Genomic DNA, 15,819 nt, shown 5'->3' with positions numbered 1-15,819 from the left:
CGTGCAGTTATCAGGGACTCTAGCGTGGAGCCATGAGTCCTGCTGATGCAGGACAGTGTGTGAAGGAAAGACGTGTTTCGAAAGATCAAATTCCCCCGAACAAAGCCAGCAAAGCAGACTCAGTGTCACCTGGGCCAAGCTTCTGGTGGAGTGGAGGTCCTCTGCGTTTCACACATCGTGTCCTGCCTGCACGGGCTCTTGCATGGTCACCCTGGACCCTCAGAGGCAATTTTTCAATGTGGACAGAGAAAAAGCAGCACAAAATAATTATTACACAGTTTTAGTTTGCACACTCATCATCTGATGCTTAAAATAAGAGCTTAAACGGAAGAGGGTCAGACTGCAACAAAAGCCACAGTGATAAGTGCCATGAAGGGCTACAGTATAATTAGTGTTAGGTTGTATTTGATCCAATATTTTTATTGTAATGTCATTGATCAATAAAACATTCGGAGATTTTATACAAATTAAAGCTTCAAAGTCTCGCTTCAGTATTGGTTTTATTTTTTAAGTCAGTCAGTCATTGATGAAGATGGCATATGCTGCCATGCTAATCAAGTCATTATTCCATGCAAATACCAGCAAATAAATTTAAATATGATTAATTGAATTATGTTAATACTAACACAGATGCATGCACTTCCATTAACTTGAAGCGGGGTATAATCAAGTAATTAAAAACTAGCCTCTGGATACTGGGAGATTTTTGAAGAACACAAAGACGGTAAAATTCTGGGGACTGAGCGATGACTGTACAGCTCACAAGTGCAGCAGATCCATTAACAAAACAACCAGCTTTTCAACTTACTGTTGGCTATAACCAATGTGTTTCTCAACTGTAATGCAAGATAAGAACACGGCAGTTATTAATTTCAATGACTCATTAAATAATAGAGAACAAGTACATATAGCTTTATCTCATCTCTATAACCACCATAATCAATGTTCCCACAACTTGAAGGAACACTCTGTTGTCATTGACTGTCAAAATAAGCTACAGCTGAGAACTGGCTAGGTTTCTGATTAAAATAATCTGGCAAACTGAAGCAAATTAACCCCGTAGTGAAAAATGAGGCAGTCTCTTCAACGGGTAAAAGTGGCTTATGATGTGCGATGCCGTAGCCAGTGCTTAGATAATACCCTGCAGAGCAATGCGAGGAGAAGGGTCGCAGCCTGGCACCTTCCCCATGCTTTGAGGGATTGCGGGGCATGGGGTTTTGCACACGTACATACACTGACACAAATAATATGAGAAATGCTCACTGAATCTGTTTCCAAATTACTTTCGCTGGGTGCTAGAACGTTGTTTTCATTGGTTTCGCTGAAAAATACTGATATTCCGTACCGCAACAAATTCTATTTGAGAGGCTTATGGCCCGCTGAAGGAATATGTTTGTACGACTTGTCACAACAATAGCCTAATTTGCCTCTTTTAGGAAGGAAAACATAATCCTCTGGCAACATGCAAAATATTTTATTTTCCCTATGACAATTAAGGCTGTATAATGAAGAAGAAATGTATCCCTATAGCTGGGGCTCTAAACAGCCGTGGCAGATTTGTGTTCGGTTTCACCTTTGACAAGTTTTTCCTTAATCTTGCTGTATCTGTAAAATTTTGGTAACGCTACTTTCTACCACTCTTTGTCTCGTGTTTGGACTGTAGCTCTTCAAGGCAAGAGCTGTCTCTTTTTATGTGCAGTACTGCCAACTTAAGATGTTTTTCACATGTCTCATGATATTTGATGTTTTCCCCGGCTCTTGTCATTATGTGAGAATCTCAGCATTCATTTAAAAAAAGAAAAGTTCCAGTCCTAATGGATGTAGATAAAAGCTCAAATATGGGCCATGCATATACTGAAAGCCTCAAAGAGCAGAGAAAAAAAGAGGATAACAAATAACAGGAACCCTGTGTTTTTATAGCTACTGGTAGATCAGTGTTTGTTTGCCCATTTTTAGTCGACTATTTGTGAACCCTCAGCTTTGGGGTTGCTTCCTCAGTACGTACAGCACAGAAAACAAGGCCGTTCCCACCTCCTGGGGCTGATGGAGCAGTCGGAGAAATCCCCATGGGGGGACCTCTGTCCTGCCTTTGGACATGGGGGTATGGACCCCTCCTCCTGGGGCTGCGGCTGCTGGAGGCAGTTGGGCTCCTCACATCTCCACAGCACTTGGGAAAAGGCCATGTTTGTCCTGTATAACCTAGCACACCATTCGTAAAAAGCTCATGTTTGCTCACCACGTCTCCTCTGAGGTGAAGCGGTTACGTCAAGACTCCCTTGCAATTTTACTCTTGCCAGGGCAGCTTCTCCCTGCTAATCCATGGCCTTGCTTTCAGGTGGTGCCATCCTACCTGTAGAAAAAAGCCACTTCCCTTTCTACACTTAGAGATTCAAGAGGCGCTTCTCCAGCAACACTGTGTTTTGAAGAAAAATACCCTGAAATGCGATGGAAATCCAGGGGGAAAGGAAAACGAGGGAGGAAGGAAAGGAAACAATATTCTCGCTCAAAGACAAATACCTTACATTACCTGCCACATCCATAAGAAATGAAAGAGAGGAAAAAATATCTTTCTTTTCCCCCTAAGCTCCACTTTATTCCCAGTAGCAGCTTCCTTTTCCCTGTGACAAAAGTATGTATATATACGTACCATTTGGACCCTCGTTCAGCTATAGCTAGTATTTTTCAGTATGGATTTCTCTTGCAGTGGGTTACCTTTCCCATTATGCCTCAATGACATTGTTTTGGGCAGAAGATGTGTATTCTTTTCCCTTGCGACTCCCTGTAGAGAAGGGCACTGCCAATCCCATGCAGTTGCAATACCTGCGATAGCTGGGGGTTTTGGCCTGCAGTGTAACTGTTGACTGAGATCTGCGGAAGAGCGTAACTATTTCTGTGATTTTGCTGCAGGAAAAGTAACTTGATCTTTTCCTGCAAGTTTTGTGGTAGATTCATAGTGACAACCCAACCGAGGGATATGCTTCTGTGACTCCGTGCAGTACTCAAGCTGGCAACCTAGTATGGAAATCACGTCTTTAACCTCAGTTTTCCTACCTGAAATTATACTTAATATGCTGTTTTAAAGAAGTGTGAGATTCTTTGAAAGAATGCATGTGATCTCTTATAAGCAAAATGCTGTTGATCTTTTTCGATTTTAAGCAGCATAAACTCCTTTGTACCTTTTCTGTATTGCCCGTTTCTTTGCTCCAGCGTAAAATTTACACTACTGTCTGGGTGAAGGATAGGAAAGTGTCTTGGGTACAATGCGCTAATAAATTAGATCATGGTGCCTGATGACTTGTGGCACATCTGTCCCTTTGCACGAGAAGCAGAAACAGTGGAAAGATACTGCGCAAGTCCTGTGGTCTTATAGTTCACAAGGTAGACAGTGCAAGAGATGATCTGTTGAACAGCAATAACTATTCCAGGTTTCCTGAACTGTCAATGAGCTGCAGGCACCAGAGTAAGCTCATCTCATATATCTCTATGTCTGCAATATAGCTGTGTTTCCCCCGGCTACCAATTTAGGAACCCCTATAAGTTGATAGGGAAATCCAGATATTTTTAGAGAGTAATTCATCATAAGCATTGTAGACATTGGCTTTAGAGTTAAATGAATCGGGAAGTGCTTTTTTTCTTCCGACGAATATGCATAACAACCAGCTCAGATATGTTCACTATAGCCATCTACATCTGGTCCCATAAAGTCCACATCAGTGGACTCATTTCTGATCTGGAAAGTACTTTAGATCCCACAGATGGGATTCCTTCCATGATCTCGTTGCAAAATGGCCTTCCCATCAAGCTCCTTGTCTTCCCTAAAACTCATGCTTGACATTGCTTCAGGTGGAAGGCATTATCATTTCCATTTTAGCCTTACTGTCTTTATAATGTCTGGGTAAATAAGACATTATAAAAAACAGATTGCAGCTATTCCTTTGAGGTTTGCACTTTGGCCTGTGGCTGTGGCCTACTTAGGTTGTCATTTACTGTGATTTATGCTGAAGAAACTTAAGCTGCATCAACTTTTTGGAGCCTTCACCACGTCTGCTGTTAGCTACAAGTTACCAACTTGGTTTTGCATCAGTGCATCAGCTAGATCTGACTTTCCCTTGACTTCCACTAGGATTGGACTAGATTCCTGAGGCTCGCTCTAAATAACATTCCTAGAAGCAATACTGGACATTTTCCAAAGTATAACAGTCTTATTTTTTAAGAACCCAAACGTCTTGTATTGCAAGAACATGGTAGCAGAACCACAGGAGCGAGGAAGGATGATAACAGCAAATCTTCTCAAACATATTTGAGCCACCAAGTATCTATCACTTGCAGTTTCAGGGGCACTGCCTTGGGATTTTAACAGGGATAGCATGCCACCTCTGCATGCACAGGGTTAAAAACAATGTGAATACTGGCAAAGTAAAGCAGGCACTTGTCCAGCCTTTGTGAACATTCTATCAGGCAGCAGGATTTAGAGATAGCTGTACAAGCAACCTCCTTGTTGCTCGTGTTCTACAGTCAAGAACCTCTTCCTATTGCTTAGCCTAGTGACAGCTTTCATCCCAAAGCCCCAGACTTCCTCATTGGCAGCTTGAGTGTCAGCACAACTTCTAAAACAACCAGTCGAGCCTGATACTACAAAGTATTAAGTTCTTCATGGTCTTACGTAGGTTCCTCTCTAGGTACATGCGGCTCAGTAGTAGCATTTTGAGTAAAGGGATTGTGGTTCTTCCCCCGAGTTTGCTCTTGTGAAAGTTAAATGAAGCCTGGCTGACCTCTATGGTTTCCCATAACAGACCTTTTTCAGTCAGAATAACAAACCTCCTCTTTGAGTTACATTAAGACCCAAAGCCACAAACATAGGTGAGGGACAAGATTACTCAAAGCTAGATGGTCAGGAGGCGTTCACTGGAGGAGGATGTGTGCAAATGCAGGAGGTGGATATTATTCTTGTGGAGCTGCTCCCAGCAGGAGTCAAAATAATCAAAGAAGAGTTGCAAAGAAGTCCCACGGATAGCACTTGCTGTGCAACCTCAAGAGAAGCATTGGGAGAGACATCTGTGCCATCTGGAAGGAGGACCGGAGCAACCAGCACAGAAACTTTCTTCTGGTGTGTGATTCCTCCACATAAGGGTCCAGGAAAAGGGAACTTTGTGCTCTTTATGAGAGGTAAAAACACAACAAGGAAATGCCATATTCCCTGGTCAGCTTCTCCTTAGGCTGGACCCAGATTACTAGCAGGAGACTTGTATGAAAGGAGCTAACTCAGTGATTGCACGCTGCATGCTTACACCTCATGTCATCCCTGGTGAAACAACTGGGCACACAAAACACCGAAATTGTCAGGGTAAAAACACTGAGGAAAATAAAGTCCTGGGTATTTAGGCGGCCAGGGAATGAATGCGATCAATCGGTGTGATGCAGCCAGAAAAATACAAATGTAATTGTGGAGTGCATCAGCTCAATTCAAGTTGGAGATGTGCTCGTGCTATTATACAAGTGACTGTTAGGATCCAATCTACACTACTCTGTACAAGTCCATACTCAAACATGTGAATTCCAGGTGAGAGAAGGGCAAAGAAGGGTCATTAAAAAGAAGCGAGAGGTGGAGCACTCATCCAACAAGAATAGAATTAAAGAGCGTGGGTGGCTTAGAATAGAAAATGGAGTTACGATAGTTCTGTATTTATCTGTTAAATGACTTATCACCAGGTAGTCATTAAAGAATTAAGAATTATTTAAGTAAGACAGCAATGCCGGCACAAGGACAAATGAGAGGAAAGTGACAATGAATAATTTTGAGCGGTAATTAAAAAAACAGGTTCTCATCCTCAGATGCCCCAGAACACTTTTCCAGTTGGAATAAGGAAGCAAGATGTCTAAGGTTTTCAAGATGGGCTTGTTGTGACCAAGTGGCAGTAGACAGCTTCCCAGTGTATCCTGCATTTGCCTTTTAAAAGATACAGGCAAACAGGAAAGCTCAACATTTTGTTGACAAGGTCTTTGTCAAAGACGGAAAAACTAATCTAAAAGAGCAGACATTCATATTTAGAGCCCTGAGACAGGGATATCCTTCTTCACCTAGACCCCAAAGACTTTTTTTGTCTCAAAGACCACTGAAGAACAATCTGAAGCCAGACAATTACTTTTTGGCTTCTCATAGATACTCTTTACCATCTGTAAAATCTGCGGTAAACAGTCTAAAGCAATTAATCAATGGCAGGAGCACCCAGGGTACATGAGGCATTGTGCTCCGTACAGTAATCTTACTCCCTGGACAAAATCCTGTCTTCAGTGAAGTCAAGGTGAGTACCATCCTTGATTTCAAGCTTTTTTTTTTTCAGTGTTCTGACACTCACGCACTCGTGCTTGCTGTTAGTCGCCACATCTCAGAGAAAGAGGCAGAGCCTGGCAGGAGGGCTGAGGAGTATTTATACCCTAAAAAAACAGAAAACATGCCAAAACAAAAATGATGGCATTAGAATGGAGTTCAAGGATTTTTTCTTGGCCTTAAAAAAAATTCTCCATCTATCCATGACACCGTAAATGTAATTTCCCTGTGACATACTAAAACGCTCAGTGAGCAATGCTTGTTCTCAGAGCTCGTTCTCTTTTTACTTTGTAGTTCTTCAATCTTCATTTTTTGCCACTTCTCCTTCAAATGTTCTGTTTGGGTTTTGTTTATGTTTTTTATCTTCCCCCCTCCTCCATTCCTTTCACCCAGCTGGAAAGATGAAAGATAAAAAAAAGCACCCGGCAATTCAGATGAGTTGGAATAGTTTAATGTCCTTTCTAGCTTTAAATTCTTTAGGGTTTTGCCTCCTTCTTAAAAGACATTTCTGATTCACTTACCTGAGATTATGCAAATTGCTGCTGAACTCTGAGCAGCAAGGTTTATTTCCCTGAATAAAATTAGCAGACACTTACTAATAAGACACATTTACATTTGCGCAGCATGTTCTATCTCACTGGATCCCAAAGCACTGCTGAACTCTAGTAGGACTTTGAAACTGAGAAACATTCTTGAGGCGTTAGCTCTTCTCCCATTCTCAGTACTTTAGCCCACTGACATTCATGGAGTTATTCCTACTTCATACCAGTGGAAATCACAGGCGATCCAACCCGGAACTCCTTCCAATCATTTAACAAAGCTAATGAATTCATCCTGGACCGTTTATTACCTGATGATGAAATCTTTCTGCATGTTTTCTCCAATGGCCTTCCTCCATATATTCACAAAAACATACAATCAAAAAAGGATCCAAAATGGGCTTTTTTTCAAAGCCCATTTGCTATTTTGTTATTTTGCATGTAACTGGACCTGGTTTGCAGCCCTTAAGATTTTGAATGTCCCTGCCTCTATGTGCATTCCTAAAAAGGAGCCAGTTTTTCTCTTTTGTCTTGATTTATCCATTAACAACAGCTGTGACTCTTATAATCCCGCCCCTTGTTTGGTGGATAGGCTCTTAGCGGTCTTTGTGTGTTTAAAATTATTAACAAGAACTGCTTTTCTGTTCAGCCTGTTTTGGGCCTCTCCATTTATTCCCCAGTTCCATGAGCACAGGCTCACCTGGGCCTGTCCTCATCCTGTCCTGGTGGCTGGTATCCCTGTTTGGTTTTTTTTCATGCTTCTAGTTGATCCATACAGAGACTTGTGATGTACACACACCTACATCTACTCGTTACATATTTGGTCCCATATTATGATAGATACTTTATGTACATGTGTACATTTTTATGATATAATTCAAATTCACGCTCAAAAGAAAGAAAACGGCAATACCAGAAGGTGTTGGGCACTCCCCAACGGAGATAAATAGTTCCATCAGACTCTGAGAAGAAAATGCTGCATCTTGAATAACTATCACTGTTTCTTGGTAAGATCTTGCTTCTGTTTTCTAACAACCCCATTTCATTACCGGACCAAGTGACAACACAGAAAATTTTCAAGTATTTGTCTTTTCTTAAATGCAACATTATCCTGTAGCCTGGAAATAAATAGTAACGCTGTCATGATATCCAGGAAATTCGACAATTTTTAAACCTTTTTTCAGAGATTTCAGAGAAAAGGCTAAAATCCATGGTGTCAAATTTTCAGGTAAAAAATACTCAGTCTGGGTTATTGATATCCCTGCCTGGTTTCGTTAGCGTGCTTCTTGCAGTTGTCCCTGCATTTGCCTGAATTTGTGTGTTAGGCTCAAAAAAAATTGGCAGACAACAAAGCTTTCTGATAAAGACGTAGGCCTTGAGCCCCAGCCAAGTGTCAGCAGGGGCCTTTTTATGGACTCCGGTAGGAATTGGATCATGCCTCCCTGGCATGCAAACCTAATGTATCACCCGGCAAACATGGAGAGCTCGGCTATTAGAAGCCCTGAACGGAAAAAATCAGCGAATGAGCTTTGTTCTGTGCATCGAAGAATAGTTCTGGATGTGTGGCCTTTGTTATTAGTATGTTGACAAGAGACACCTAATTAGATTAGGAGGGCTTTAAGTAAGGCAGTAGTAATTGGCTGGGAGAGCCCCGTGCAGACCGGCCGGCGGTGAGGAAAGGCGGCTTCCCCTACAGTTACCAAGACTACAAGGAGATTTAGCAGCTGGAACGGAAGAAGAGAAAACCAAGGTACAGAGTTTAATGCTGAGTTGGGAATCATGATCAACTTGGGTAAAGGAGGCTGTATTCAGGCCTCCTTCGGCCGTCCCGGTGACACTGGGGCCATGCGGGACAGACGGTGGGCATGGAGCAGAAGAAGCCCACAAGCCTGGTGCCACTGGAAGGGGAGGGAGAAGGAAGGAGAGCACACCAGAATTGTTTAAAGCCCTATTTGTCATAAACACCCTTCATGTCCAGTCATGAAATGAGGCAGCAGATATGAGACAAGAAACTAGAAATGCTAATGCCATTTGTAAAGCATGAGAAAAAGAAATACATTGCTATTCATTTGCAGCTAAGCATCAGCTCGCACACGTCTAATTAATTAACATGGCAGTTAATTAACAGGACAGTTTTGATCTGCCGTAGCAAAGCTTTGAAATACAGTGGCTCACTAAGTCATTTATTTCAGTCAAAATTAAAAGCAAATATTTTTTGATAGGCCCATTTGCAGAGCTCCGTATTACCCGAATGGCATCAGCGTGGCACCCCAGTCATCTGAATCCAGTCAGAATTAATCTGAGATTACAAAAGGTAAATAAAGGTCGATCTAGGTCAGGGAGCACAAACACAGTCATTAGACTCCCCTGGATAAGCTGGGTCCCTGGTAAAGCGGGTCCCTTTCACAGCCTCTTGTTTGCTGGTTTGGGTTAGTTCCCTCCCAGAACGCAGAGCAAGACTGAATGAATTAACAACTGGGGCAAGAAGACCTTGAAATAGGTTTTTTTCTCCTTCAGCAGTGCATCGTCTAACTCGGGCTCCTGTATTTTAAAGGAAACACCCCTAGGTAGCTAAAATCCTCGGCCAGTCCAAGTCCCCATGACCCTGCACAATAATGCTAGGATGGCTAGAAAAGTACAGGAAAGACTCTTGCTGCTGATTGCAGCCCCAGGACGAGTGTCTACAGCAGCCATTAAAGTCCCCCTTCAGCGGTGAAAATATTTTCTTGCTCTAGACATGGTCTCGGGTAGACCTCAGGTCTCCTACAAACCTGAGGACTGGGACCCAGAAGAGAGGAGGAGATGCACATCACCATGGTATCCATGAGGCATCATAATTTAGAGACAGTTCCGGGGCAGGCCACAAAAAAGTGGTTTAAAAATACCTCTGCCCTTTCCAGGTTTTTGTGTCGCACCTGCCAGAAGCAGAGAACGGAAGCTCACCTTACATTTTAATCAGTCTTTGCCTCACTTAATTTTAATCTGACCCTGAGTAATGCCCCCTAAGAAGATTCATTTAGAAGCAGATTACAGTATCTAATTTGCTAATGATGAGACATCATCCTCAGAATCACAATCTTCCGTCGGGACTTAGTAGATGCATCAGGAAATAAGATAAGAATGTCCTGCTCCCTCTCGGCATTGTCTTAACAGTTGGAGCGCTCGTCCCCAGACCCGGCTCCAGTCCTGCCTCGGGTGGGAAAGGCCGTGCCTTGCCGTACTGGACCACAGGAAATAAACAGGAACAGCCTGGATAAGGGTATGTTTTGGTCGGAGACCTATGGGGAGGAAAAAGATGGTTCATTCCTCCAAGACCAGTGGGCTCAGGTCAGCGTGCAAGCATGGGCTGCAGTTGGCCCATGCCGTTGGGAAACATGTTATGGATGTCACTGATTTCCTAAGTACAGATGAGAGATCAAACGCTCCCAGTTTACAGCCAGAGGGAAAGACAGCAGGTTTTTCATCAGGTTTTGCGGTTAAGTCTATGGGCAGGATTTTCTGGGAAAAGCAAAGAGGAATCACAGGACGCCTGTGAGGACTGAAACACAGGGGAGCCTGGACCGCTCGCAATGGGGCAGGGAAGGGAGGGAAAGGGCTACAGGGAGATCCTCATGTTTTGCTTAGGAAAGGTGCTTAGGTAATAGAGAAATGACAAAAATTGTAGAGCATCCTCTGTATTCTCTGGTTATAAAATGGTTTGTGGTTACAACCCGATGCAGTTAAATTCAGTGGAAGACTTAAAAGTTTTTCAATTTCTAAAGGGTACTTTTGTGTAATGAAATGAATTCTAACAACTGAAGAAAGAGAAGACATGAATGGAAAGAAATGCATTTGAGCCAAAGGTGCCATAGTATCTTCGACTTTTATCCCAAGCAAAAGAAAATCTTTCAGGAAGGGCTCCAGCCTAAGCAAACTGAGTCAGCATCTCAGAAGTCATATTAAGAGCAGCAGAGAGCTCAGAAGTATTGCAAAAGGATTTGATCAGCAAAGAAATCTGTGTTCAATAAAAGGAGCGTTGCCAAAAGTCAAGCTGAGTCAGATCTGCAAAGGATATTAAAAGACACAGCAAAAGGTCCTCCAGCTGCATGAAAGAAAGAATAACAGGTAAGGAAGAAAGCTGTAACAGGAAAGCAGAGATCAAGAACTAGCTTCCCAAAATCGCCTCAACCACACCCTGCGCACCCATCCCACATGGAAAAACTGAAGATGTTTGTTGGGGACCTTTAAGCAAAGGGTGAAGATCTGAATGAGGGAACTCCTACAGTCATATATAAATGCTCAAAACAGAAAAAACTGATTTCCTGGGAAGGGGTTTGGATGTTAACTCTCTATATAGAGCTACAAATACTACACAGTACAATTTTGCTAAGTAACACAGATTGTGCATGGGCAATAACCAATTACTTAAACTGAAGGAGAAAGAGAAAAGGAAAATTAAACTTATTTTAGCTATCCACTTGCAAATAAAACTGGCATTTCATATAATAAACTTCAGGACTGCATTACTGAAAAAAGGCATCTAAAAATATCACACTTATATTTCACCAAAATAATAAATGTGGGTTGATACAGTATCTTTCATACTCAGGAAATTCCTCATGTGTTCGCGTGATGGCACATGGACGCCTGATCAGTTGGTCTGTAGCAAATTTAGCGACAACACATTCACCTCTACTCACGGGGCATTTCAGTTTTACTATCTAAGGGAAGAAATACAAAGTTGGGCAGCATATCAGATTTAGAAATCTGCCTGCACATTTGTTTGCCTGAAGAAAGTCGTAAGCTCTTCAATATTAATTTTTGTGACTTCCTTTTGGAGGAAGAAGGGTGTTATGGAACAGGGTTTGAGTAAACTGGAACTGGGCTTGAGGACACAGGATAAGCCAGGTGAGTTGGGGCAAGAAGAGAAATTTCCCTCTGCTGTCATTAAATGAAATATACTTCGACTAGCAAGAACTGAACCAAATTTACACACAGCTGGTGGTAGACGATAGCCATCTGCCTTAAGGGAAGGACATTCAAAAAGAAGTGCTGAGGAATTTCCAGGAAGATACAAGCACAACGTTATACACTTATATTCAAATGACTCTCTGAGTTCACAGAACAGCATATAAGGTGCAAAGAACCTGTCCAATGCACCAGAAATATCTAAGTATCCAGTGGCTCTTTCCCAAATAATCAAAGAATAACAAGGGTCAGTTGTGATCGTCTCGTCTGGTGTCTTGTGGAACCTACCACATCAAACTACCAGACCTTTTAAAGTCAGTTCTTGTTTGAACTAGAGCATCCCTTTCAGAAAACGGGTACTCTTGCTTAAAAATAAGAATAAATCTTATGATTGGATTCAACAGATCCTCTGACAAGGTTTTCTGGTGGTTAATCACTTTCACCTTTTAAAATCTGCACATTTCAAGACTTACCAAGCTGACCATTGATTTCCTGCCCCTTGATCATATTATGTATTTATCTACTAGTTTGAAGCCTGCTGATGAACGTCAAAAGACACATTCAGCTTTTGCAAGTGCCACATTTCCCGGTGGCCATGTACAAATTTCCAGAAGTTGCCCAGAATCAGCCCTGGTCACTTCACAGCAAAGTCCCAACAAGAGTTTCTGCAGAGCCTCTCCTAACCTTCTCTTGCCTCATGAGAAAGGGTTTGAGTGACCCATAAATGACAGCAAGGACCATAGCAGGCCAGCAGTGAAGGAACCGCTGGGGCAGCGAGGCACCAGCTTCACTCCCCACCCTGTTTGGGTGCCCCACATCTCCCACACCAACCACAAGCTGGAGCAAGCTTTGCTTAGCCTCTTCCACGGAAAGGACTGTAGTCTGACACAGAGGGATGTGCAGCCCCGCGGCGAGGGTGCAGCCCCTGGCGAGGAAGCTGGCGCAGGTCCTAACCTCAAGGAGGCAATAAGTGCAGCTCCCCGCAACTGCTGGGGGATGCACATGCCAAACCTTGCAGCTGCGACCACCATTTTACATATACTGTGACACTGGGAAGTGGTTTAGCGCCCAGGTCCTCTTGGCAGTAGCCCTGGAGGGCCCCCGCAACCTCTGAGATACACCACCAAGTGAAAAATCGCTAAGGCAAGAGAGCAAAAGGAAGGTACCAAACGCCGTGTCCAGCAGCTTTAAAGAGCTCGGTTCCTTTTTAAGCTCCTAAAGGGGAGACTGATAAAAGCCCCAAGGAGACATATCTCCAGCGCTCTCATTTTTTAAAAGCAAGAAGCAGCATGAACTTTCCCAGGATCAATCTGTGGTGTGTCTGTCTGCCTCTAATGTGCACTTACGGGTGGTGTAAATGGCCCTGACACCCTGCGGAGTCTCCAGCCCTCCCACGTCCCAGTGTGCTACTGTCAGGCAGAAGAGATGGCCCTTCCTTCCAAGGGTTTGGAAGACCACTCCAGGGCTGGTATCGGAGTCTTAGAGCACAATGGGCTGTGGAAACAGTTTGGACCCTTGTTCCGGGTCTCGGGAAAAGCCTGGGATTTGGTCGATCATTACAACACTGAGCATTGAGAAGCTTCAGTCTATATATGGATTTAGGCGCCTGTTAATTCAATATTAAATTTGCCACAGGAAATGTGCGCCTGGAGCAAACGCTCACTGCCTTTCACCAAGCCAACCGCATAGCACTGCAAAGAAAAAATAAATCTAACAGTCTTTTCTCAACACGCGGCATAAAATCTTTGCTCACACATGCAACAAAAATTATTAGAGCAATTTAACTGGGAACAAGAGAGGAGGGACAGATGCTAGCAGGGACAGCGCAAGACGTGCAGGAATGGTAGGGGAGACGGGGGAGATCCACAGGGATCCTGTGGCCATTAGACCTTATTATCCTCCTGGACATGGAATTGAATATTTTCCTGCCCCAGAGGTGTACAGATGGCAGACAAAACACCTCTTCCTTCACCTTAATGTAAAAACAGAAAGAGGACAGAGGATTTGCCATGGATCTGAAAAGGTCCCAGCCCCACTGGTAGAAGTCAAGACAGAGTCACATCATGAAATTAGTATTTTTTCTGTGGTTTGTCTGGAATTTTTTTTAAGTGAAAATAGGAAATGGCTTTTTTCTTTCAAATACCACATTACAAAAAAGTTAAGCAAAGAAATTAGGAAATGGGAAAATTAAAAGTTCCTGTACAGCCTTCATTTGACTCCCTTTATGCACATACTTCATAGCTTGGTCTCTACAACACTTTCTTTTCACCCCATGGGACCCATTCCATTCATTGAAGATACTGGAAAGACGTATTGTGAAGGAGACAGTGGTTTAGAGGACAGGCTTAGAGTTGAGGCCGTTGAGTGTTGCCCTGGAGGACTGGAGACTGAGTCTGCAAAGGATTCAAGCTATGTTCCTACTAACCGTGTCCATCCCCCGTGGACCTGATGTTTATGCCATCTCGGGGCCCACTCAGAGCCTTGCAGAGCATCTCAGTGTCCCGTGCCGGTGGCAGAGGGGACAACACAGATGCATCCATCCTAGGCAGGAGCTCCTGGATCTCCAGGAGTGGGCACTTCGGCTTCCGCTGCTCTGCTGATTCACCGCTGCTGCTGAGACACTGCAGCCCACCATCTTTGGTGGGGTGATTAAGTATAATACCCTGCTGATTAAGTATAATACACATTTTGGACCTGAGGCTAGGCTTTTAGGACTAATCATTTTAATATTAGAAACAGAGATTCCAGGATCAAATCAGAGGTAAAACAGAGTACTATTCTGCACTTAAAAGACACTCTCTGTGCCATTTCAGTGTGTGTCACCACAAAGTCCTCCAGCACGTCCAGGCTGCGGAGATGGGAAGTGAGCGTTCCCACAGCCATCCATCTCCTGTCCTCCCCTCTCCCTGCCCACCTCCTCTGGCCTGAACCATTTATCTCCGTCCTAGCTTTTAAATTGCACTATTTCATCTTCCCCCTCCTAATTTGCTTACGCTGCAAATGTAAACTTAATGGCTTGAACCTTATCATCCCCTTTTATTGGTACCCCTCTCCAGGATAAGGTGACACCTTTTGAAACTTATATCAAGTTGGGGCAGCACGCAGCATACAACTGTGAAACATATTAATCGGACAAGCCTTCTGTCAACCTATGAACTGCGGCGTATTCTCAGCGAGACCCATATGGACATCACAGTGGTGCAGCATCGAGGTGTTTTGTCCTCCCTACCTGTCCCTCTTCCCAGTTTAAGGATTTTGACATCACATCTGCCACAGTAAACTGGGAATTGAGGTGATTTTTTTAGGGAGAGGCGCTGTGAAGTTGTATTCATTAGTATTCATTAATAATTTTCCACAAGGAAATTGATAATTTTGTATTTGCTGCAGAGTCTGGAAGGTACACAGTAATTAAAAGATGGAAAGGTTTGAATAAGCGTCTACCTTCCGAAGACTGAAAGCGACGTGGGGTTGGTAGGAAAAATTATCTGATGTCCTAAGGACTGTGTCAGATTCATACTTGGAAGAAGAGATGTTAAGACTGCCTGAGGCGCCTTCTCTCAGTCATTTTCTGTTCTGTATTTGATTACACAACTTTACCGTTCCTGTAACTTAGAAGTAGCATTGAACGGATTCTAAAACACTTATTTCCAAGAAAGGAACATTTAGAGAGATTCAGGTGCCTAAATATAAGAAGAGCTGTCTAATGTCATTTGAGATGCTCTGAGAAGCCCGTCTGGCTTGCAGCTGCTGCTCCAGCAGGGCACAAATCCTGCCATAAATCCTGTGTCAAAGCTGCCAACACATTTAGATGACTCCAGCAACTGCCGTCATCTCCAAAGGCATTATGTTTAGGTACCTGAATTTCCCCATTTAAATTACATTTGAATACTGAAAACAGAGAGTCGTCAGATAAACTCAGATATAACTTCAGCCAGGATTTCCTAGCCACAGCGCGCGATTACTCTCATTTCTCTATTTCAGTCATTCCTGCTTAGTTTCGAGTTT

Source organism: Larus michahellis, chromosome 5 (genome assembly GCF_964199755.1).
Source record: "Larus michahellis chromosome 5, bLarMic1.1, whole genome shotgun sequence".
Lineage (NCBI taxonomy): Eukaryota > Metazoa > Chordata > Aves > Charadriiformes > Laridae > Larus > Larus michahellis.
The sequence above is the reverse complement of the archived record's forward strand: the minus strand, read 5'-3'. Positions refer to the sequence as shown.